This window comes from Harpegnathos saltator, unplaced genomic scaffold (assembly GCF_003227715.2).
Source record: "Harpegnathos saltator strain DR-91 unplaced genomic scaffold, Hsal_v8.6 scaffold210, whole genome shotgun sequence".
Classification (NCBI taxonomy): domain Eukaryota; kingdom Metazoa; phylum Arthropoda; class Insecta; order Hymenoptera; family Formicidae; genus Harpegnathos; species Harpegnathos saltator.
The window spans coordinates 624,533-647,080 of NW_020229996.1; the positions used below are offsets into that span (position 1 = coordinate 624,533).

General features: G+C 50.6%; 1 protein-coding gene across 1 annotated transcript in view; it reads left to right on the forward strand.

Moving 5' to 3' along the window:
- Positions 1-209: 209 nt before the first annotated feature.
- LOC109504216 (uncharacterized) overlaps positions 210-22,548 on the forward strand; it is a gene marked incomplete at its 3' end in the record, with an annotated part of 514,465 nt that continues 492,126 nt past the window's right edge. The window contains exon 1 of the mRNA XM_019843207.2: positions 210-2,089. The remainder of the gene's footprint in view (positions 2,090-22,548) is intronic.

Genomic DNA, 22,548 nt, shown 5'->3' on the forward strand with positions numbered 1-22,548 from the left:
CGGCGGACGATTTTTCGATTACCGAAGAAACATTATCCATTCGCATAAATTGATTCATCGGCATCCCTTGCGTGTCTCCCTCCTCTCCCTCTCTCTCTCTCTCTTTCTTGCCCTCGCTCTCTTCCGTTCGCTCTCCCTTCCCCCTCTCGGTATCAATTCTTTCGCGGCGCATATCGCGCCGTGCACGAACGGGAGTAGCGGAGTGGCAGGTAGCCCGAGTGCAACGAATGCTCTCCTCGGCCGATTCACCTGGCGCAGGCGCGCCGCTTGCCCACGTCCCACCCTCTGCACCCCCGAACCATCCCCTGTCCCCAAGGGGGAGCCGACGGAGACGGCGGACTCGTTCGACGAAGACGAGTCGAGTTTCGGGTGTGGGGTCGACTGACAGTCGAACCGTGCTTCAGTCGGCCGGCGAACTCGCGTGCCGAGCCTTCGCGTCCGCTGACGTTCCTTCCTCTCTCTCTCTTTCTCGCGCCGCCGTCGTCGTCGTGGTCGTGGTCGTGGTCGCGGCCGTGGTCGCGGTCGTCCGCCCGGTTCGCGCACCCGGTGAACTCGCGAGTCGCGCGTCCGCCGGCGTCGAGGACGAGTCGCTTCGAGGACTCGCGATCGTGTCGTAATCGCCGCCGCCGCCGCCGCCGCCGCCGTCGTCGTCGTCGTCGTCGTCGTCGTCGTCGTCGTTATCGTCGTCGTTCGCTCACGACCACCGGGCTTCCCGAGGAAACGCAATCTCGACTTTTCAGCCTCAAGTGGAATGCCGTGCATCGACGGGCAGACCGGCTCCTGCCGAGGAGCGGCGACGCGCCGGGGAGAGGATATCCCTCGCGCGATGTGAGTGCCCGCGATGTGAGGATCGAGTCGCGCCGAGTCGGATGACCTGACTGGAAGAACTCGCGCGCGCGCGCGCGCGAGTGCTTGAGAGTGCGTCGGATCCGAGGAAGTGAATGGTGTGCAGTGCGCGTGACGATACTCGGCTCATCGGGCGGTACTCGAAAACAGAGCCGAGGAGCCGGCCGGTGGACGTAGCCGATCGAATACCGATATCGAAAACACGCGAGGCGACTCGCACTCGATCGCTCACACGACGGCGACAACCGCTGAAGGAAGAAGACGACGGCTCGCTCGGTGCGTCGCGCGCCGCGACTCGCACTCGCGCGCTCAGGACGCTCCGGACGACCCGGCAGATCGTCGCGAGAAGTCGCGCCTCGTCGGTGACTCGACGATCAAGTGAGAAGCTCGCGGACTCGTCTCACGACCCGGCAGGTGTGCGACAGCGGCGAGGTGTGCGAGAGAGCCCGGCCGACAGGCTGCAGGACGGATCGCCCGTGGAAAACATATCAATGACTCGCGCATGACGGATAGACAGCCCGACGACGACGAGGCACACATATCATCGGGAGCATATCAGACGCACCGCGCTCGGCCCGACCGCTCAGCTGCGGCGCGGAAGCGTGGCCTAAGGAGAGACAGAACTCGCCGCCGCTGTGACATATCTCGCGATGACATATCGGCGACGTAGCACTCGCACTTAGCATCGAGAACGAGCGAGCGACATATCATCACTCTTCCGTGAGAGCGGCGACATAACGCACGGAGCGCTGTCCCGCGCGCGCGAGTCCCGCGAGCTTTACGAGCGCGGGATCGATAGCCGGCCGCGATAGCCATCGTTTTCCAGCGACCTGCATTGTTTCGCCGGCTGGAAAAATGCGTCGCCGCGGCCGGCCGGCCGGCGGCCCGAGCGCGCTCGTCTCGCGCCGCAAGTAGTAAGAGCGGACATTAGTCCGACGCGCGCGCGTGCGACGGCCAGCCGTCGCGTCGGTGATCGCTATCGATCGGGATTCGCGCTCTCTCGACGAACGCGAGCGCGCACCGTGTGTGTACACACAACGTGTTACGTCCCGTCGCCGTTGCACACGTCGCAAGTGACACTACTCCCTCCCCCCTCCCCTCCCCTCCCCCCCCCGCATACCGGGATCGGAATCGAATCTTCGGCCTGGAGGTCGTGAGAGCGAGAGGGAAGCTGCGAAGATCGAAGCTGTCGTTAATTAAAGGGCGACGGGCGCCGGGACGAGAGAGTGGGACGAGCCAGCAGGTAAATATTTCTCGAAGCCACATGGCGAGATCGCAATTTCACGCTGCGCCATTTTTCTCCGCTTGCTCCGCACCGCCGATGATGGGTGAGCGCGCGGAAGTTTTTCCGGGAGGAGCACTACGGAGGACGCTAGGCGGGAAGGGGGGGCGTCGCTTCTCTCCGGCTCGCGGGGAGTCGGTTTGGGTCTTCGTGCGACGAGGAGGAGGAGGAGGAGGAAGACAAAGAGAGTCATTCTTGTTTCTCCGCGGCGCGTGTCGTGCGGTGAATCGTGGGAGGAAAAGATTGTCACGCCGAAACGGCGAAGGACACTTCGACGAGGCACGATATTTGCAAGGGCGAAGGGAACGGGGAGTGAGGAAGCGATCGGAGGGAAATCCCCTTTCGTTCTCTTCCGCGTACGAATTTCCGGCAACGTACGTTTACGGCTTCCGCGATCGTCTCGCTTCACGCGAAATTGGATTATCGACCTGCCGGTAATAGTCCTCCGGCACACCGGAGCCGGAGGACAAGGACACGTGCTTAGGTTCGTCCTCCTTCCAATTATGTTTTCCACCGAGTTCGCGGGAAGATATAGCACGGAGAGATCGGATCCAGCGGTGAAAATAGACGTGGGGCTCTTCCTCGCCGAGCGATTACGGCTCGATACCGCCTTTCGCCGAGATGAAAAGAGACAGAGAGAAAGGGAGGGAGGGAGAGGAAGGAGGCTTCTCTCTCTCTCGCGCGCGCGCGCGCGTACTGTGTTCTCTTCGTCCCGCGAATTTACCGTGCGAATCGTCGCTCCCTTCGTCGTTCGCGAACGCATTGAAAGGAGCCGTCCTCGATTAACGAGTCGAGCCGAGTCTCGGTTTACACGGCCGCAATGCGACTCGGCCGTTGACTCGACACGGATCGAAGTCCGTGTTCTCCAACTCTCTAATTGATCCATAATGAGCGCGCGATCTAGTCGCCCGACATCGCGCACATTGGCGCGCGAAGAGGGAGGGGACGGAAGAGAAAGAGAGAGAGAGAGAGAGAGAGAAAAAACAATATCCGCACGTCGTGACGCGCGCTCTGAATTACCGCGACATCTACTTTTTGCATATCCCGCGGACGCGCGCGATAAATAGCGTTTCGTTGATTGCGCGCACGTTTAGCGGGAAACGCGCACGGTCCCACAAATAATACCGTGTGACACAAATAATACCGCCGCTGTGCCGGCGAGAAATGGAATACAAATCGCCCGGGATTTAGGGGCGTCGCGCCGGCGCGGCGCGACGGAGTACCGGCGGAGTGTCGAATTTATGAGTCGCGGCGGAATGTTTTTGTTCGCTTGTTCGTTAAAGAGCGCGGAACGCGCGCGTGAGGCCGGTCGATTTTATTAGCCGGACGTTGCCGCCGCCGCCGCCGCCGCCGCCGCCGTCGTTGCGGAGACGACGCCGCCGCGAGACCGATTCTTGCACGGGCGCGTTTTAAGCTCCTGCGCTGATACCCCTCGTTTTTCACCTCATTCGCTTGCTGTTTCACTGTCGATTTTTTTATACCGACACAATTGACTGACGGAGTGACGCTCGAAACATTCGACTGCTAGTCACGAACGGTAATAGACGTGATCAGGATTTTACGGTCGCTAGTGATGACCGACAAACTTTCCGCGCCGCGTGGCTCTCAACGATGGTCTATGAAAAGTTAAATAAATAAATAAATAAATTAATGAAACGCGACGGTCTCAGGGTCGATCTTCTGGGTGAAAGTTCGACATGAGCGCGGGAGTTCTTTCATTTCGATTCCCTTTCCGTCGAATTATCCATTTCTTCCCCCTCCCCTCTCTCTCTCTCTCTCACTTCCCCTATGTCACTTCATCTATGTCCTCCCTTTTTCTCCGGAGATTCCAGGTGGCGATTAACTGACATACTCGGGAATGATCGATGAACACTCGCGAATTGCCGCCGCCGGCGGCGGGTATATTTCTCGCGTAGATTTTTAGCGGCGCAGCCGCGCTCGCGAGTGGCGAAAAATTTCAGCAACGCGGCAGACGATAATCGTGGTATCCGTGATTCGCTCGCGATTTTTTCATTTCGATTTTGCTCGCGCATTAAACGCGAATATTGCGCGGATAACGCGCGTCGTTGATTAATAAAGCACAGAACCAGCCTGGCGATCCTGCTTCGCTCCCGGGCGAACCGCCGGGCCTCCGCTCCGCTCCGGAAAATCGCTCCGACGGACAACGAGAGAGTCGCGTACAAGGCGCGTTTTTGCTCTCTTCGCCGCGATTTGGTCGTTTCCGGATGACGATTCGATGATGGTACGCCACTTCCCTTTCGACACCGACCATTTTCTCCATTTCGCGGCAATGGCCCGTCTACGACGGCAGCCTAAACAAAAGCGCGCGTTTCAACGAGCCGACGATACCGACAATTGCACATTTCACGCGTAATTCGGCAAAGAACGAGAAACGCCGCGTTAATTCTCCGCGACGTCACTTGCTTAGCGCCGACGTGGAAGTAACGCGATCGATGATAAACGCGGCCCGCTTGCTCCGCGTCGAAATCCCGGAGAAAGACTGGGGAGAGAACCGGCACGACGGCGGGGTCGGGAGGAAGGGGAGGACGGCGAAGGAGGGGAAGGGCCGCAGCTATCTCACCGCAATTTCGTACATTACCGGTCTTAATCGCAGGAAAGTTTACCCGGAAGCTCCCAACGTTGCAGCTTAAGTTCGCGCGATATCGGGCCGGATCGATTGGCACGCCACGTTGTTGTAACGATGACGCCAGAGATAAAGTCCCGATTGGCCGAGGCGAACTCTGAGGCGAACTGTAATGAGGCTCGTCGGGGATTACTCGGCAAATCATTATCTGGATCGTGCTTTGACCTCCTCCTCCTCCTGTCCCTTACACTTTCCTCCGCGACGTGGTGCCGCTCGGGAACGCTCGTCGCGCCGCTTTTATTCGTCCCCGAAATTGCGCGCCGTTAAGGACCGGCAATAGCCAACAAAGCGTCTCTCTCTCTCTCTCTCTCTCTCTCTCTCTTTCTCTGACGTGATCGCGCTCCCCTCTTCCTATCGCCCAGCTTTCCTCTTTATTTTCGAAAATATCGGCCAACTCGACTGACGCGATTCCACGAGCAATCGCGTTTATCTTCGGCGGAAGCGTCGTCTCGAAGCTGCTGTACATAAATATCGGATTATCTGTGACACGTGCACAAACACAGGCGCGCATACACACATACACACACATACACACACACACACACAAATGTTACATTAACGGCCACAATTACGGCGAATATTGGACGGTGGGCTTAGATCGAGGATCCGAGATGTAGGGCGAATTAATTAAAGGGAGAGAGAAAGAGAGAGAGAGAGAGAGAGAGAGAGAGAGAGAGAGAGAGCGCGCACGCGGATAAGAAGTTTCTAAAGAGCGGGAATATACACGACGTAAGCAGCCTTATTTCTCGTTTAATTTGAAGGAAGTGAAAAATTCAGTGCGCGGCTTGCGCGACTCGCGAAATCAATATTGCAAGGCGTACCGGCGGTGGCAAAAGGCGCTTAAATAACAGCAGAGAGAGAGAAAGAAAGAGAGAGAGAGAGAGAGAGAGAGAGAGAGAGAGAGAGAGCGCCGACTCTCTCTCGTGCCGTTTATCTCTCTCTCTCTCTCTCTCTCTCTCTCTCTCTCTCTCTCTCTCTCGGAGTACAACGCTGATGCATACGCGACCGCTGAATTTTTTTCTTTGCCATTGTCAAGCGATATATCGACGTAATGTGGCATGACACTGGAAGAATGGATTATTAATCTCGTGCAATATTAAACGCCGTTATTAAACGCTCGCACTCACAATTTCTCATCGGCCCTCGTTTTGTTTTACCCGCCCGCTCTTTCTTTCCGCTCCCTCTCGCGCCGCATGATAATTCGTGCCCTGATAATCAAGTGGCCTCGGTCGATCAGAGAGAAAGAGCCATGTTTAATTAAATATTTAATATTCTATTAGCGTGGCTTTTGTGTGCGATTTTTTGCGCTTCTCTCTCTCTCTCTCTCTCTCACTCTCACTTCTGAACGCGCCTCTGTTGCGCGTTATTTCTCCCCATCAATTATTTTTAGTCGCGACCTTCTATAAATATCACGAACGGCTCTCTTTTTTCATTTTTCCCCTTTTGTGTTTTCTCCGCCCAACTTCTGCAAGCGATGTCTCGGTGAAGCCTTTCGATTCTAATTCGCGCCGTTGTCTCGATCGTCGTAGATTATCGCGTTGTCTCGCCGGGACAAGAACCCATCCCGCGACCTCTTCCGCAATTGTTCTCGTGCTTCCAGTGAAGTGAGAGAAGAAAAATTACCGCCGCCGCGGCGCGGCGGTCTCGCTTCATTTTACGGCACGTCTATTTTTCGCAACCGTGTACGTCCTGCTTTGGAAACGCGACAAAAGGGCACGGGCGTTCTCTTCGGGGGTTCTGTTTACGACTGCGCAAAGTTCACGGCGGTACAGTCCGGCGGAATTATTCGGGCCAAGAAACCGGAACCGCGTTAGTACTCTCGACGTTACTTGTTAACGGCAACTCGTAACTTCGAACAATTATACAGTGGTGTAATTGGTCCGCCTGAGATCCTCAGGGCGCGTAACTCCTGTAACTAAGAAATAGCCCCGCAGCTATGGATTGTTTTTGGTCTCCTTCCCTCTCTCTTCCTCTCTCTCTTTCTATCCATCGACTTGATAACGCACTTACGATCAGTCTTTTTCACGGAGAGGGGAAGGGATTAACGATGCTCTATTATTCCTAACTTTTGCCGTGAATTTGCATAACTATGAAAGTTCATTTGGTATATCTTCGTTGTGAAAAGAAAGAAAGAGAGAGAGAGAGAGAGAGAGAGAGAGAAAGATGGATCTTGGGCGATTCTAAAGGGGAAGCTGCGCTTCAAGACACGAAATCGCGGCAATTTTTCGCGCGATCCCATCGCCGAGGCATATTTGCTCGACTCTCGACGGTTTGTATACGTTTCACCGTTCCGGCCGTAATTTTTGAGCAAACGTTACGCCAGCGAATATCGTTGATAAAATATTCGACTGCGATTTGGAGCTGCGCATTGTTACGTGGCGCGCATTGAAAATCGGCGTGCGTCGGTCGCAAGTAGCGGGGCGGCGTGTTTGATTCGTTAACATCCCTTAATTAGTCCGCTCGGTCCGTCCGTGGGCCGGCATTCTGAGTCGGCGCTATGGTGCTAAATGAAAATTGTCATTTCCATTAATCAAGGTTTGTCTATTGAGTGGCGGCCTATTGCGATCATCGAGGCGCAAATGGGAATGTCGCGTGTCTCGAAAGCGAGATGACGCAAATATCAAATCGCCGACAATTTGGGAGAAAATTCGACTATCAATCTCTGAGTGATTAGCGCCATTACGGCGAATGAATGAGAGCCCGCACAGAGAGATAGACAGATAGATAGATGATAGATAGATAGATAGATAGAGAGAGGAAGAGGCAGAGATAGGTTTTACGCTATTCATAACGCGGTTGTGCCGCTTTTGATATAAAAATGCGGCGTGAAAAATATATTACATATTTCGATATTCGCGCGACGAATTCTCTCAATCGTATCATAAATCATCAATAGACAATAACAATTTACTTAGTATTAATGATGATAAAAATATATAGTAACAAAGATGATCGTCATCTCGTCGTCGGATGATAATAATGTGTCATTAATGTGACGATACCAAAATTCTCAGATATTCGATCAGCGAGTGGCGGCGTTTGTTGATCCGAATATTTCACAGAGAACGATATGTGTCGGTTTGATAGCTAAAAAGATCCGACGTTCGTCGTTCCGCGATGCCGCGAGCATATGCGGTAACAGACAGACGCGTTCGCGGCCGTCGGAGAATTCAAGATAACAATATATTTTTTTTTCCCACGGGCGTGTCGGAGGAGCGGATGCAAATATCCGCGAAGAATATGGAATACAATGTGGATATATCGATATTTTTTTGCCGATAGCGCGGTATCCTTCGGCCACGGTCGGCCAGGACAATTTTACGTGCGCGTTAAAATGTTTTACAGCTTTTGAAATATCGATGTGACTAAACGTCACGTCCAGATTCGATTTCTAATTAATGGTCGCCGTTAACAAATTGCTTCTGCTCTGCCGAGGAGGAATTCGATTCTCGATAAACGCGTTGCCGCTCTCTTCTCGCCGAGGCGAGAGTTTAATCGTCGTCGCACTGTGTCTTCATTTCTCGTCACTGACGGCGAAATTTGCGAGCGTGCGCCATCATCTTCGTGCGTCTTCGTGCGATATGTTTTGTTACGTACGCTACATCGCGCCGGTCGTCGCGACGTAACGTCGTTTCGTTATTACCAGCTCGCTATTAATTTTCGCAACAGCCCGACGAGCTGCAGGACGAGGGCGATCTCTCTGTCTCTGTCTCTCTCTCTCTCTCTCTTTCTCCTCCTCTCTCTCCTCCCGGCTTCTCCTCTTAGAGGAGAGGTGTGTTTAATTTAGCTCCTGTAGTCGCAGCGAGGGATCCTCGGCAATCACGCCCGATCATAAACTCGAGTAATCCTCGCAGAATTTAATTAGGACTACTTTCGCTTTGCCCGTCTTGTAACTATCTTGTAAGCGCGGGCGAGTAATTTTATTCAAGAATTCCAACGGCCATTCTTTTTCAAGTATCCGGGCGTCCGTTCATTTTATCGCAGGCGAGATAAGGAGCGAGCCGAGTCGAGCCTGGTCCGAGGTAAGGGATTCCTTTCGTGGAAAGTTTATTAATCGCGAGCGAGGCGGCCAACACTTGTTCGCTCCTTCTTACGCGCGATTAATAAATGCTAAATATCACCGATAATCCTTTACCTCGCGCTTATTTCCATTTGTTTGCTTGCGAGTTGACTTCTCTCTCTCTCTCTCTCTCTCTCTCTCTCTCTCTCTCTCTCTCTCTCTCTCTCTCTCTCTCTCTCTCTCTCTCTCTCTCTCTTACTCTAGCGATGCAACGAGAATCTCAAGAGGGCCGAACATCAAGGGGAAGTGAAGTAAGAAAATGGAATTTAGTCGCGACTGTCCGATCTTTTATGAGAAAGTGCATGGATTATGAGCCGTAAGAAATACAAATTGTCGTAGATAAGACCGTACCGCTCTGGTCGTTCTGATTAATGTCCGCTTCCTAGATACGCCGCGGTGTAGCTCGCGGTACGTGAATATGAACATGCAGCCGACTTAGGTAGGGACGCTTTGGCTGCGATTACGAGCTGGCTGGGTAATGCTTGAGAGCAATTTTTCCGTCGCAGACCGATAATTTTTCACGGTTTAACGAGTAAGCGATCGGACGGAGGCACAATGGTAAAAATCCACTCCTCTTCGCAATAATAATGCGCCCGTCCTTTAGACACTGCCAGACTAAACTCTTCGTTTTTCTCGCGCGAGTTTACTGTCATGTAAATATATATTTTTTTATTGTAAAAATTTGCCGATTCTTTGGACACTTCTTCAAGTAACGTTTCTCATCGTATAGCTTCGTGACTGTATTAATAAGAATACATTAATAATATTATATATATAAAGATAATATTAATAAGAAAAATGATTACTTTATGATAAGAATTTTTTTAGTATCGACGATACACTCATACGAAATTTCGCACTATTTGATAACAACAAATTATCAGACGACGGAAGATTAAACACGTCAACGTCCGCGAGAAATTATCTCGAACGTCCTGCTCGCGGGATTAATTGGCACTAAATTAATATAGAGAATCACGTCGTCGAGACGCGCCCGGACGTACAAGGTATGTCCGGGCGCATTAATCGAATTAATAACAATACGCATTCGTAAATACTGCGGGATTCGAGCAGTTACGTATCCGTACGTGGGAAAATGTTGCGTTTGCCGCGGCTGGTCAAATAGAAGCGCGTGTCTAGCGAATAGTCCATCTCATTCGTCGTCTTTGCTCAGTCTGCCCAGCGTTCTCGTGTAAATATAATCCACGCGGAATGCGACACGAATGATTCGAGAAGCGACCGACCGAAGAAGAAAGAATCGCGTTCAAGCGCGATTTCCCCGAGACTCAGCGGCTCCTTCATCTTCTGTATGCCTCGTTTCATTTTCCCTTCCGTCATCGTAAACTCCTTCACATCGTAAACCGTTCTCTCCTTCTTTCTGCCTCTGTCGTCTGGTATAGTTACCCTTAATGACCCTGATTTTTCCGCCAGTTTGTCCAACTGTTAACTCCGGCCACGCGTGATCGCATTCGCTCAGCGCAAATTCAGCAACGTTCTATGCTAGCGCGACGGTATTTGTTTCCTTGTGAAAACGATGACGAAGCAAGAAAGAGGCAGACATTCTGTCTTACGATGTCGAGTAGAAAAGAATAGAGCTCTTTTATTGATATTTCAGTCTGTTGAACTAGTTTTCGGTTAAATTTTTATCGTCCCCCTCGCTTGCGGAGCGCGTGACACATTTTGCGAGAAATACAACGCGAAAATCGTCGCTTCGCCGAATGCAAACGAGGCTTGCACAGGCGTGTGCAACGTGTCTTGTGTCGTTGCGCCATTAACCTTTCCGGGCCAAGACTCCGGTATTTTGACCCGACACCCCGGTTCGGCTCACACCGATATTTCGCGAGAGAGAGAGAGAGAGAGAGAGAGAGAGAGAGAGAGAGAGAGAGAGAGAGCGCAAGTCGAGTATTCCTGGATCGCATTCCCCTTTTGCGCCTCGCAGCGCGCCAGCTTCAGCGATTGACGCATTGTGCCTCGCGAAATGTCTGTTAAGCAGCCTCTCCGTCTCAAATACGCAAAATCCAGACGGAAATGGCACCAGAAGTAAGTGCTCTGATTAGCTGTTAATTCAGTGGTTGCGTCTCCGATTTTAGTGCCCGAATAGTTTAGCAAGAATTTGCCTTTGAAAACGGAGGTGCCTCTCGATCCAGCATCTCCATTATTCAAAAAACGGCAAAACTGAAAATGATACACGGTATGGATATTTAGTGCCTTTTCTTAATGCTTTCAAAAGCAACACAAAAGTGTCTTCTAATTAAATTATTTCTTGTATTACACATTTAATATATTACATTATTTTATTATATATTATGTAGCATTATATTTTATTGCACTGCATTATTCATATCGTTTATTATATTTTGTTACTATATTATAACACATCATTACATATTCGTATAAAAAAGAAATAAAATATTAATATATAATAATTTTATTTTATTTAAACCGCCTCCATTCTTATTTTGTATGTACAAGGCTAATTCGAAAAAATTAAGCATTTTTAATTGCTCGATCGTTGATTTGTACCACCTGTACGAGGGGAAATTTTTTCAGCTTTTGAATTTTCGCATTTTCACATTTTAATATCAAGAGAATATAATGAGCGAATAGGTGGTTCTAAAATTCCCCGCGGAGTTTCTCGCTTTCCGACCTTTCACATTGTGACGTCAGGAGAATATTAATATAATGAGCAAAGAGATATCCCGAATTTTTGGCGAACTTTATAATATAATATAAAATATAGTATAATATAGTATAATATAAAATACATGATATAATATATAATATAATATGATATAATAATAATGTGACACGATATCATATCTTCGGTGATTCAAACGTCAGATTTCCTACGGAGAATAGTCGTGCGGTTCGTCATCGCGCAGCTGTTCCTTTTGTTCTCCTTTTTGCCGCGATTATGACTGAACAGGAAAAGGATATGAAACGGGTCTTAGCGTGGCTGTTCTCGTTCCCCGTCGAATTTTTTACCTCACATCGGCCACGGCGAAATCTTGATTTACCGCGCGGCATGCCACATAATTCAGCAGACGGGCAGGCAGGCAGGCAGGAAGGCGACGGCATGCTAGCGAAGTACACTTCTCGAGTCGCGATCGCTTTATTATCTCGCGATTACGCGAGCAGAGCTGCATTTGCATTCATTATCCCGACCGACCGCGGAATGGAGTTGTGCACAGTCTTGAGTCCTGTCGTTGCCGTATCCGAGCCGCGGCATTAAAGGGTAATAGCATCGATGCTTTTCTCGCTAATCCACGCCCGGCGCCGTCGGGTGTCTCGACGCGACGCGACGCGAGACAGAGAGAGAGAGAGAGAGAGAGAGAGAGAGAGAGAGAGAGAGAGAGAGGAAAGAGGAGAGAGCGACTTCGTTAAAATTGGAAAATACGATTCCACGTGTGAGACGCTCGGTGCACCGATGAATTTAATTCTACCAACGAGACTCGCATCGTCGAGACTTCACGATGCGCGTCGACATACCTCGTGTGTGTCTCGCTTCGCCCCGCCCCGCCACGCGTTCTATACAGAAGAGAAGAATTGATTGAATTAACGTGGCGATGGGAGAGTCAAACACGCGGCGTTTCGGTTGAAACGAGCGGAGTTTCTGCTTTTTCCCGAGTTGAAAGTTTCGACTTCATTTTCGGCCCGAACCATCTAACGCCAATAAATTCCGGAGAGGACCCCACAATGTGGGTGACTTAATTTATATAGGAACTAAAGTCCAACTCAGCGCCAGCAACTGGGCAGGAAACGCACAATTCGCCGGTTGTAGATTTCTAAGAAGAGCCCTCGGCAAATTCGTAGATTAAATACAACAAAGTGGCTTGATGTTAGCTTCGGGCTATTAAATTAGCGGAACAAATGGAACACTGACAGCGGAAAGTAGAATGAAAATTTCGACTCGGGCTGGCGGCGAGCTTGCTTCGTGAGAATCAAAAGATTCGTTTCCTTCGGCCGCAGCGAGGCGTTTGCTTCGTCTGTCGTCACGTTAATTCAATCGTTCGATGGAGCACGATTGCGTCCATGTGGCGGTATTGTTCCATCGTCAAGTGTCTAATCGGCGTCCTATTCGAACATCCTGAGGGAGAACCTGAGGGACGACCAAAAAAGCAGCGGAGGGCCGTGCGACCTCGCGTGCAAAAATACAAGAGCGCACGAGGCACGTCTCGTGAATATCGAAGGACTCGCGCGATTACGTTATTAGGCGAACGAATGTTTGGCCGGCGGGACGTACGTGGAACATTACGATATCTTTAGGAATTTATGACTACACTCGCGACTGCTACTGCCGTTTCTTTATTTAGACATCTTCCGTAGGCGCGGCTAAATATTGATTTTACACGCTCCACGTGACTTCGCATTCGGTCCTCCACGAGACACGTTTGTGTGTTTCTTTACAGCGCGCGATCGACTGTAGCCGACTTGCTCGCGTACGGCCGCCTATCTCGCGCGCGCGCGCGGTGCCTTCCAGTTTTTCATTTAATTACGCGTTCGATCGACGACGCTACCGATCGTGACGCGCGTCGGCAGTTTCAGCGATGAAAACTGAAACGATCGCATTTGCCGCTGGGCATCGTGCATTTCCGCGAAATTAAAGCAGAAATCATAAAATAATTACCAGCTCCCCGCCGCTTTTCGCTCGAGGCGGGAAAAGGAAGGAAGAAGGGAAAAAAAAGGAGAAATGCGAGGCATTGTCGTTTTGCAGCGTTGCGCCGACCGTCAGCCAATAAAACATTGCCAATTATAATCGAATCGCAATTTCCGCGCGTAAGTCTCTCGCATCGCCGCACCGCGGTTGTATGAAATAAATTGTTCTTTTTTCCGCCCCGTGCAATTTCGGATTTTTTTTTCCGCCGCGCTGAGCGCTCCCACGAGCGCACTAACTTCGTAGGGCGGCCGGCAATTTTTCAGCGGGCGAAACGAGTCGCGCGCCGGCAGTTTATTACAGCTGTAGCGTGATTTCGAAACTGCCGCATCGATGACGACGGAATGGCGGCGGCATCCGCGCGAATTTCCGGCACGTTCAAGTACCGTATAAAAAGGGTCGGCGACGAGTCGCACGGGGAGACGCACGCGAACACGTAAACTGTGCCCGAAAGGAAGAGGCAGGGGGGGGGTGAAACAGAAATTATCTCAACCGAAATTTCCGAAAGTTCCGCGTTACGAAATTCGGCGAAAAAAAAAAGAGACAAGAAACAAACGGAAAAGTACTCTTAAATTCACGAGAAACAATAACGAAGACAACGTCGCGCGCGGCGTTGAAAAGTCTCTGGATATTCCCGTATAATAAATTCTCGGTACGTTAACTCAGCTGTATGTCGGCGATTGTGATTTTTTCGGCTGCTTCCGCGTGTCCATCGCGTTGTCGCTAACGTGTCGTCGAGAAAGAAAGAGATAAAGAGAGAAAAAGAGAAAGAGAGAGAGAGAAGAAGAGAAAGAGAGAGGAACAGCGCTCTAGTATTCCCGGCCGGCGCGGTGACATTTTGGACAAAAGAATTTTCGGCACATTGTGCGAGAGCTCTTCTAATGTCGAGATTGTAATCTTTCCGGGACACGGGAGGGTGGTAGCGTACGCTTTTCGGAGACTCTCTCTCTCTCGGCCTTCGGATCCGAGGAGTGGTCATCAGAAACATTTCATGCTTCTCTCGCAGCGCGCTATGTGCGTGTGAATATTTCACGAGATTCCCGACTTTACCGTCAGCTTCATGGCTCATCGCCAGGCCCGGAGAATGGTTCGCCGGTCGGAAGGGTATTGTCGACGGCGGAACGACCGAGCCGGTCACTCGAGGCGCCCTTTTATATCCCACCAAACGACGAGACGGAACCAGAAGAGGGTGGAGGCTCCGCGCGATCGAGGTCCGCGCGAGCGCCTGCTGCGGACCACCGGCGGCTTCACGATTCCAGCCAATCTTCGTCCTTTCTCAGGACCGAAGTAAAGAGGACGGTTGTCGGGGCGAGAGAGAGAGAGAGAGAGAGAGAGAGAGAGAGAGAGAGAGAGAGAGGGACGGCGAGCGGGCGCAGGAAGGAGATTACTTCGTGTAAAATCGCGGCGGCGACTTTTCGTCGTCCGCGAAACAGCCGTGGACAAGTCGACGAGTTCTTTCCTCTTCCTTTCATCGCCGGTAATTTCGTCCGGCGAAACGCCGTCCTCGTATAAGCTACCGCCGCATTCGCCGTCGCTCTGTCGCTCTCCCGCCGTCCCGGACAAAGGAGCTTTCGATGGCGCGCGGATTTCTCTCGTGCGAGAGCGAGACACGTCCGTCCGCAAATAAGGACACGCGCGCGGTTTACCCGATTCCGGTCGTGCGGAATATTCTCGGGGTGCGACGAGAGGAGAGAAGCGTCGCCAGTTCCGCCGAATTTCCGCGCTCCCTCGGTTTTCCGCTCCCGCCACGAGCGAGCGCGCGGGGCTTCTTCTTCGCCTCAGCGTGTTCCGCGCGCCTGCTAATCCGCGACATTTTTCTCCCGTGTATCCTCTCGAATAATTCGCACCCCTCATAAGGACGAAGGCTCGCGCTCTCCGGCACAGAAGCGGACGGAGACGCGAGTCCCTCACTTTTTTTTCTCTCCCATGTATCCGGCTTGGATAACGGATCTCCGGCTCGCCTCGGCGAAAAAGTGACGGTAAAGTTTGTCCCGCGCGCCGAGAGCCGGGGCCGATAGTAAACCAAATTAAAGACCCCGCGCGAGGGCGGTAAAGCAATTTCGTAGTCCCGCACGGGGCTCTTCGTGAGGCGCTTCCACGTCACTGAGCGCGAATAGCGGCCGAGAGAGTAATGGCAGGAGACCGTGTGCCAGACTGAAAAGAGAGTGAGAGGGAGAGAAAGAGGAAAGGAGAGGATCAGAGAGAGAGAGAGAGAGAGAGAGAGAGACTCGTACAGGATACAGGATGCAGGATCTATTTCCCCGCGAATGGCCACGACGAAATCCTCGCTTGCTGGAGTGCGTTTTTGCATTTCGCCGCCCAGAGAAGCAGAGAGGATGAGAGAGAGAGAGAGAGAGAGAGAGAGAGAGAGAGTCAGAGAAGGAGAGGATTTCTCGTAATAGTCCAGTAAAATCCCACTGCTTTCCCTTAGCTGGCGAACGGCGTGCGATTTAATTAATTCTTCATCTACCGAATCATGGCGAGACTGTACTAATTTATAGAAGTATCGTCTCGGGCTGAGAGAGTGTGTGTGCGCGTTTACGTGCGCCCGTTGATTTTTTTTCCATTACACACTCGTAAATCTTGCCTTCTTCCATTCGGAGATTAATTCAGGAAGTTTCTTTAATTTTTCAATGTTGAGCGGCTCCTCTCAGAACGGCGACTTGTCTTTGTACAACGCGATCTTCGTAAGCGCGCTTGCGCGTTTACACAGCAACGACTCGGATCTCAAAGACTTCCGAGTCTCGAAAGCCGGCGATTTATCTTTCTCATGTTCGTCAATAGGATTCGAATGCAAATAAAGCATTCCCTAGTCTCTGTCGAGTAGGCGAGGTGTCTTCCGCTCGGCGGAAGGACTCGCATACAGCGTGCAAAAACTTGGGACCTCGTTGAGAGGACATCAATCCAAATTAGCGGCGGCGAATGAAATTTTCATCGGGGCAAAATCAATTCCTATTACGTCAGGAGAAAGTTACAGGCGAGGCGAAAATGTCACAGCATTCGGCCGAAATACTCAATACGCGCGATATTGTTGCAGCGCGCGATCGTTCTTCGTTAGGGGCTCACGCCAACGCAAAGGTCGCCCTCGTCGTCGTCGTCGTCGTCGTCGTCGTCGTCGTCATTGTTGCTAAAAATGCGCCTGCTAAAATTGCCGCGGCGAGACGCGTGCAGGCGCGTGCGCGGGTCGGGGAACGCAATAATATAAAGTGCAATCAGAAGCAGCGTGTAACGATAATAAATCGCGACGAGACGAAGGAGGAGAGGAAGGTAGGCGTGGTATAATGTCACACTGTCGTGCCCTGCGCCGTTATTTCATCGAATATCATCCACCCGCGTATAGATAAAGAGCGGACGGCGCTAGTTAAAAACGTCTGCCGCGGCCGCGCCGGCTATGAATTATCGCCGAATGGAAATTCGTACGAAAATTTGCATTATATCGAGTGTGCATACTCGAGCAGATCGGATCACGCGATACTAATTATAAAAACGGCACCGACAGCGTACGTACACCGGCGTGGCGCCGCATCGCGGAATATATCGCCTATGTATAGGGGGAAACATCCACCCCTTCATAGAAAAGTCCCACGATCATCGCAGATATGGCGTAGATTCCGACTAGAATTCCCAAATTTGTCCGCAAATCGGTTATCTCGCAACGATACCAACTGGGAATGCCATTCTTATCTGGAACACATGTTTGGTTCTCTCTGTCTAGAATCGAAGCGCGTTTTTTTCGGTCGATAACGTCTATTATTTTATGATGTCAAACAAGGAAATTCATTTTTATGCGGATTAAAGTACAAGAGATATTCATTCGTTCCGAATAAAAACGCGATCGAAAATAAGAAAGGGAATAAAGTTCTAATGTAAAATGAAGATCAGAGAAAACATTGGGAGGACTTTGGGAAAAATCGTCTGGTGGATAAAATGGGGGATTTCCCATTTGGAATCGCATTTTTTAAACATTACCCTTTTAATCCGAATCTTCGTGGATTTTCCAATCAGAATTCATTATTTATTTGGCGAATTGTGCGTGCACTCGCGGAATGGCTCGCCCAATTGGGCACCAGAAGATTTTTTATGCGACCAGGAGCTTACGTTCAATACCGGTTTTTGGTGGATTCCGTAAAATATTAAGATGCAAGAAGGTTAAAAATAAACAAATAAGGATTAATAAATAATCATAATAATAAAAATAATAAGTTAATAAATTCGCATGTAATATTTGAATCGCATTTAATATTTGACAAAGTTGCCCCACTATAATAATAAATGCAGCGACGTTTGGAATCGGCTCGGTCGGCATCATCGATTGATGTTTTAACTAACGCGACTCGCTTTCTTTCCTTTATTTGCCTCGTTTTATTTTTCGCCTCCACCGCATCACCGCAGAACGACTCGTAAATGAACGAGCGTTATGGCGGTCACTTGCTAGCGGGGAGCGTGCGGTCTCGTGAAATACACGGCGATCGTAATTCGCGGGATTTTGATGAAGTTTACGTGCGTGGCGCGTTCTTTCTTCTTTTCTTTTTTTTTCAAAAGCGAGGCTTCGCGGATAGTTTTCTCGGCAGAGCGAAATTACGGCGCGCAGTGCGCGCATGGCCGCTTCGTCGCGATTATTTGAGGGAGATCTAGCCGCGCGCTTAGCTGTCAGACAAATTGCAGTCAACTTTAATCACTCCGTTCTGCAAACCGACCGACTGTGTGTTTGGTGGCACGGACTAACCGAGGACTATTTTACGGTGTGTTACGCGATACTCTCCCCCTCTTGCCGAGGTGCGATGCAATCATGACCGCCATTAACTAGTTCTGTCGGTGTTTAGACTTTAATTAGTAGGAGGATCGTATCGCCGTGAATGCGTCCTTTTTCATCTGAACTATCAAGACGGAGAACCAGAAGTGTAGAACCTCCCTCGTCTTTCTCCTGCTCGTCGCGCAGCCCATAAACGCACACATTCTGGGGGCCCACCTGAAGTCACTCGAAACGGCTCGAAGATCTGTTCGCGCGATAACGTCGTCTGATAACATTCCGATGTCGGCGGCACCCCGGCAGGTGTTGAGCTTGACGCACGTCGCACGGAGCTTTCTTCATTCAACGGGAATAATTCCTTCGCCGTTTAATTGAAACGATCGATCAATCCTTTTTTACCCGCGAGTCTAAACAACGTTATTGTCGCGTCGCAGAACGCACGATCGCGACCTCGCCTCGTGTGGTCCCTGTCCGACAACGCAACTCCGTCGCGAAAAAATTATTTATTTCCCGGCGTACTACCATTGCATACACACACACACACATACACACGAGTTCTCGAACTGGTCGGAGGCAGCGTGTACACGAGAGAGCTCGAACGAGATCGCGATCTCGGCCGGCCGTTACGACTCGTTCGAGCCCGCGCGACCTCGCTTCACGCGCGCTCGTGTACCGACGCGATGTACCGAAAGCTCGTAAAGACTTTCAGACTCGTTTCGCCGGTGATTTCCCGCACAAAGTCCCGTGTGTGAAGGTGTAAAAGCATGTGTGTGCGCGCGTTCGCTCGCCCGGCCGGGTTAACGCGCGAGGCGGCGTTAACCATCCGCCTACAATAGCGCGCTCGCAAGAGAGAGTGAGAGAGAGAGAGAGAGAGAGAGAGAGAGAGAGAGAGAGAGAGAAAGCTAAGAAACTCGCCTCCGCTAATTCTATCAGTCGCACACGCAACGCGTATCGCCCCGCCGCCGCCTTCCCCCTCGAGTATAACGTGCCGTTTTATCATACACGCCTTCATAGTGCCTTTTGTACGTTCACGCAAGCATAAAGCACACACAGCGTCGGCGGATCGATATATTTCTGTAAGCGTGTTCTGAAATTTCAAGAAATCGTCCGAGGCGGACGTTTCATTCGCCTCGCGTTCGCTCACGGCAACGTCTCCGTTTCAGGAATAATTCACGACGGGTTCCCGCGTACCTTTTCGAGCAGAAGATAATGATGCAGAGTGTTCGCGTAAACGATATTTATCGAATTCCCGCGCGCGTAACATTGATTCTCGTGTCGGACGGAGCGGGAGATTCGTCGAGGACTGCGCAGAAAAAGAGAGAGAGGGAGAGAGAGAGAGAGAGAGAGAGAGAGAGAATTTCATATTTTACTCTCTTATATTTTTGTTGTGTCGCTATTTGGCTTACGTTAGCATTAGAATAAATCGCCGTTATCTCCGGCATTTTATCGTCGCTCTTGCGCGTCATGGCCATTTCATTTCATTCTTACACCTTCTCGCGCGATTTATTTTGATCTTTATTGCTATTTAGCCCGGAATATTTAATCGCGCTATTTTGCGGCGCGAAGGATTAACGATATCGCTCGCCTATTCTTCGTTTCTCCACAATGCCTGCCCCGCAGAGCCCTCATGCTTCTCACTCGCGGCCTTTTGACCGCCGCCGCTATAAGCAAGCCTTTATTAAGTCTTCATTCTCGGGAGAACACGCGCCCGTCCATCACGGTGTGTCTCGGTGTCTTACGAGTCGACTTTTAGATCGCGCGGCGCGAAGAGGGGGGGAGGGCGAGGGGAAGCGATGTAATTACAGAAATTATCGCGACGCGTACACACTGCCGGTTGATTCGGAATGACGCGCGCCAACGGCCGAGCGAAAGAGCGTTTTTCGCATTGCGCCGCGAAATTCCGTGGTCTCCTCACGAGAGAGCGGATCTCCGGCTGCACGCAGCCCGTGCCACGTCGCTCGCGGCGTAGTAAATCGTCGTCCATTCATGTAAATTCTCGCTCGATTTTAGAGTCGAGATTCCGTGTTCGCTCCGCGGAATTTCGGGGTATCTTTCCCCCGCATAAAAATTCATGAAGTTTGTCCCCGCGGAGCCGCCGATGTTGCGACGAAGTTTCCTCAATCTTTCACCATCTCTTGACCTTTCCATTTATCTTTGATCTTCTCTCGTCCAGCCTTCGCCGTCGCGCTTCATTCCGCATTAAATCGACGAGCACAAAGCGAATGTCAGATTTCCGTCGCGCGGAACGAATGTCGATACTCCTCAAGTGCGAGGCTCTCCCGACGCGAGTAATATTTTTACTTTAATCGCCAATACTTGTAAACGTTGAACTAATTTTGAACTAATTATTTGTATATTTTTCAACGAATTAAGTCTAAATTTCCAATTTGAATTTTTTACCGGTACGAGAACATTTCTCGTCGTTTGAGACGGCAAGTTACGGCTACGAGGGGGAAGGAGAGAGAGAGAGAGAGAGAGAGAGAGAGAAAGAGAGAAGCAGAAAAGGATAGAGAGGAAAGAATTAATTCGAATTAATTCGCGATATCAAGATTCTCCCTTTCTTCTCCCGCGCCGTTGATACAACAGTTGAGGCTGATAAACTGCCATTATCATTCCCGTGGCGAAAGTTCGCCGAGAACGTTCGTTACTCGTCCTCGAGGCCCCGTCGGAAGTTCCGCTCTTCGTATATAACTTCACGACTCAGTGTATATATGCTCTTATGAGGGATCACGCGCCGAAGCGAGTGAGAGATAGATATACATGTGTGTTGCCGGCCCGTTCGCTTCGTCGCTATGCGCCGCTCCCCCGTACGCGGCTATTGCCGCGCGCGCGAAGCCTTTATTAAGTCTTCAACTTCGCGAGACGTGTGTCTGTCCATCAGGGCAAAATTGAGTTCCCGCGAGTCGTCCTTCGACCAACACATCGACGGCTATGTGTAATGAGAAGCCAAGGCGCCACGCGCGCGCGCGCGTGCCGTGAGTCGGTAAAGCCCTCCGTTTTATTACACGCCGCGGTCGCCCTCTCCGCTGACCCGGATTGTTTTCACCGTCGGAAAATTATGCTGGACTTTTCTCAGAACGCGATCACCGTCATGCTACCAGTCGCGCGAAACTCACGCGCCACACTGATCGATTCGCCTTCGATCGATATACCTGCGGAATCAAGTTCTCTCTCTCTCTCTCTCTCTCTCACTTTCTCTCTCTCTCTCTCTCTCTCTCTCTCTCTCTCTCTCCGCGAAGGTTGGCTCGTTAGGGCAACTTGTACGGAGTCGATTTGTTGCGGCTGATCGGACGAGTGGGACGCATCTTCGACGAATCGAGCTACGTAACGTGCACGAGATGGGGAAGAAAAACAAATCGTTTTATTTAAATAAATGGAAATGACGCGAGACGAATGAATGAATATTTATAATGTATCGTTCCGTCTGTCGTTTGACGGTGCGGTCGCTTAATTAGGAATAAATTCGTAGTTGATTCCTGTTATGTACGCACACAGTGCGGACAGTTTATGCTGCTGTTCGCACGCATTCTGCGGGGTATTTCACAGTTCGTGCTCGAAGCGCTCAAACGTGATTTTCCGCGTCGCTCCCGGAGACACGTCCCGACGAACTTTATTGCACGACGATTTGTATGCATGTCTGTGTATGTGTGTGTGTGTGTGTGTGCGTGGGCGTGCGCGTTTTTATATACTGCGCACGTGTGTGTGTGTGTGTGTGCGCGCGTGCGTGCGTGCATATCTTTTCGCCACAACACAGTCGTATAAAATAGTCTCGCATTGTTGAACATTTTTTTTTATGATTAAATATTTCGCCACGAAGCAAGCGCCGTCATCGTCGTTGAGGTCGTCGTATGATACAGCGATAATTGGTTTTAGCGACCGAATATATTGTTTTAACGGTATTTCCGTGCGGCCTTCCTTTCCAATCACTAATTTGTATCTCGTATGACACGCGCGAATCGCAACGGTGCGTGTACGTTAACAGATTTTTATGAAGCCCGGCATCTTTCTTTTCCTCCCTCCCTCTCTCTCTCTTTCTCTCTTTCCCGAGCAAAAAATTATTAGGGCCATCCTCATGAAGTATAAAGTGTCGATAAGGCTGAAAGCAGGATGCCCTAAAAAGGGATGCCTCATTATTACCACATCAGATCCCGAAATGGATCTTTTGGGGATGCCTTAGATTTTACGAAACAAGGCTTCGATAGGAAAAGCTGAGAAGGGCCTTAGAAGAATTTTTTAGTGATGCTTTAGATCTAATAGATAAGGCTTTGATAGGAAAAACTGATGTGGGCCTTAGAAGGATCTTTCGAGAGGA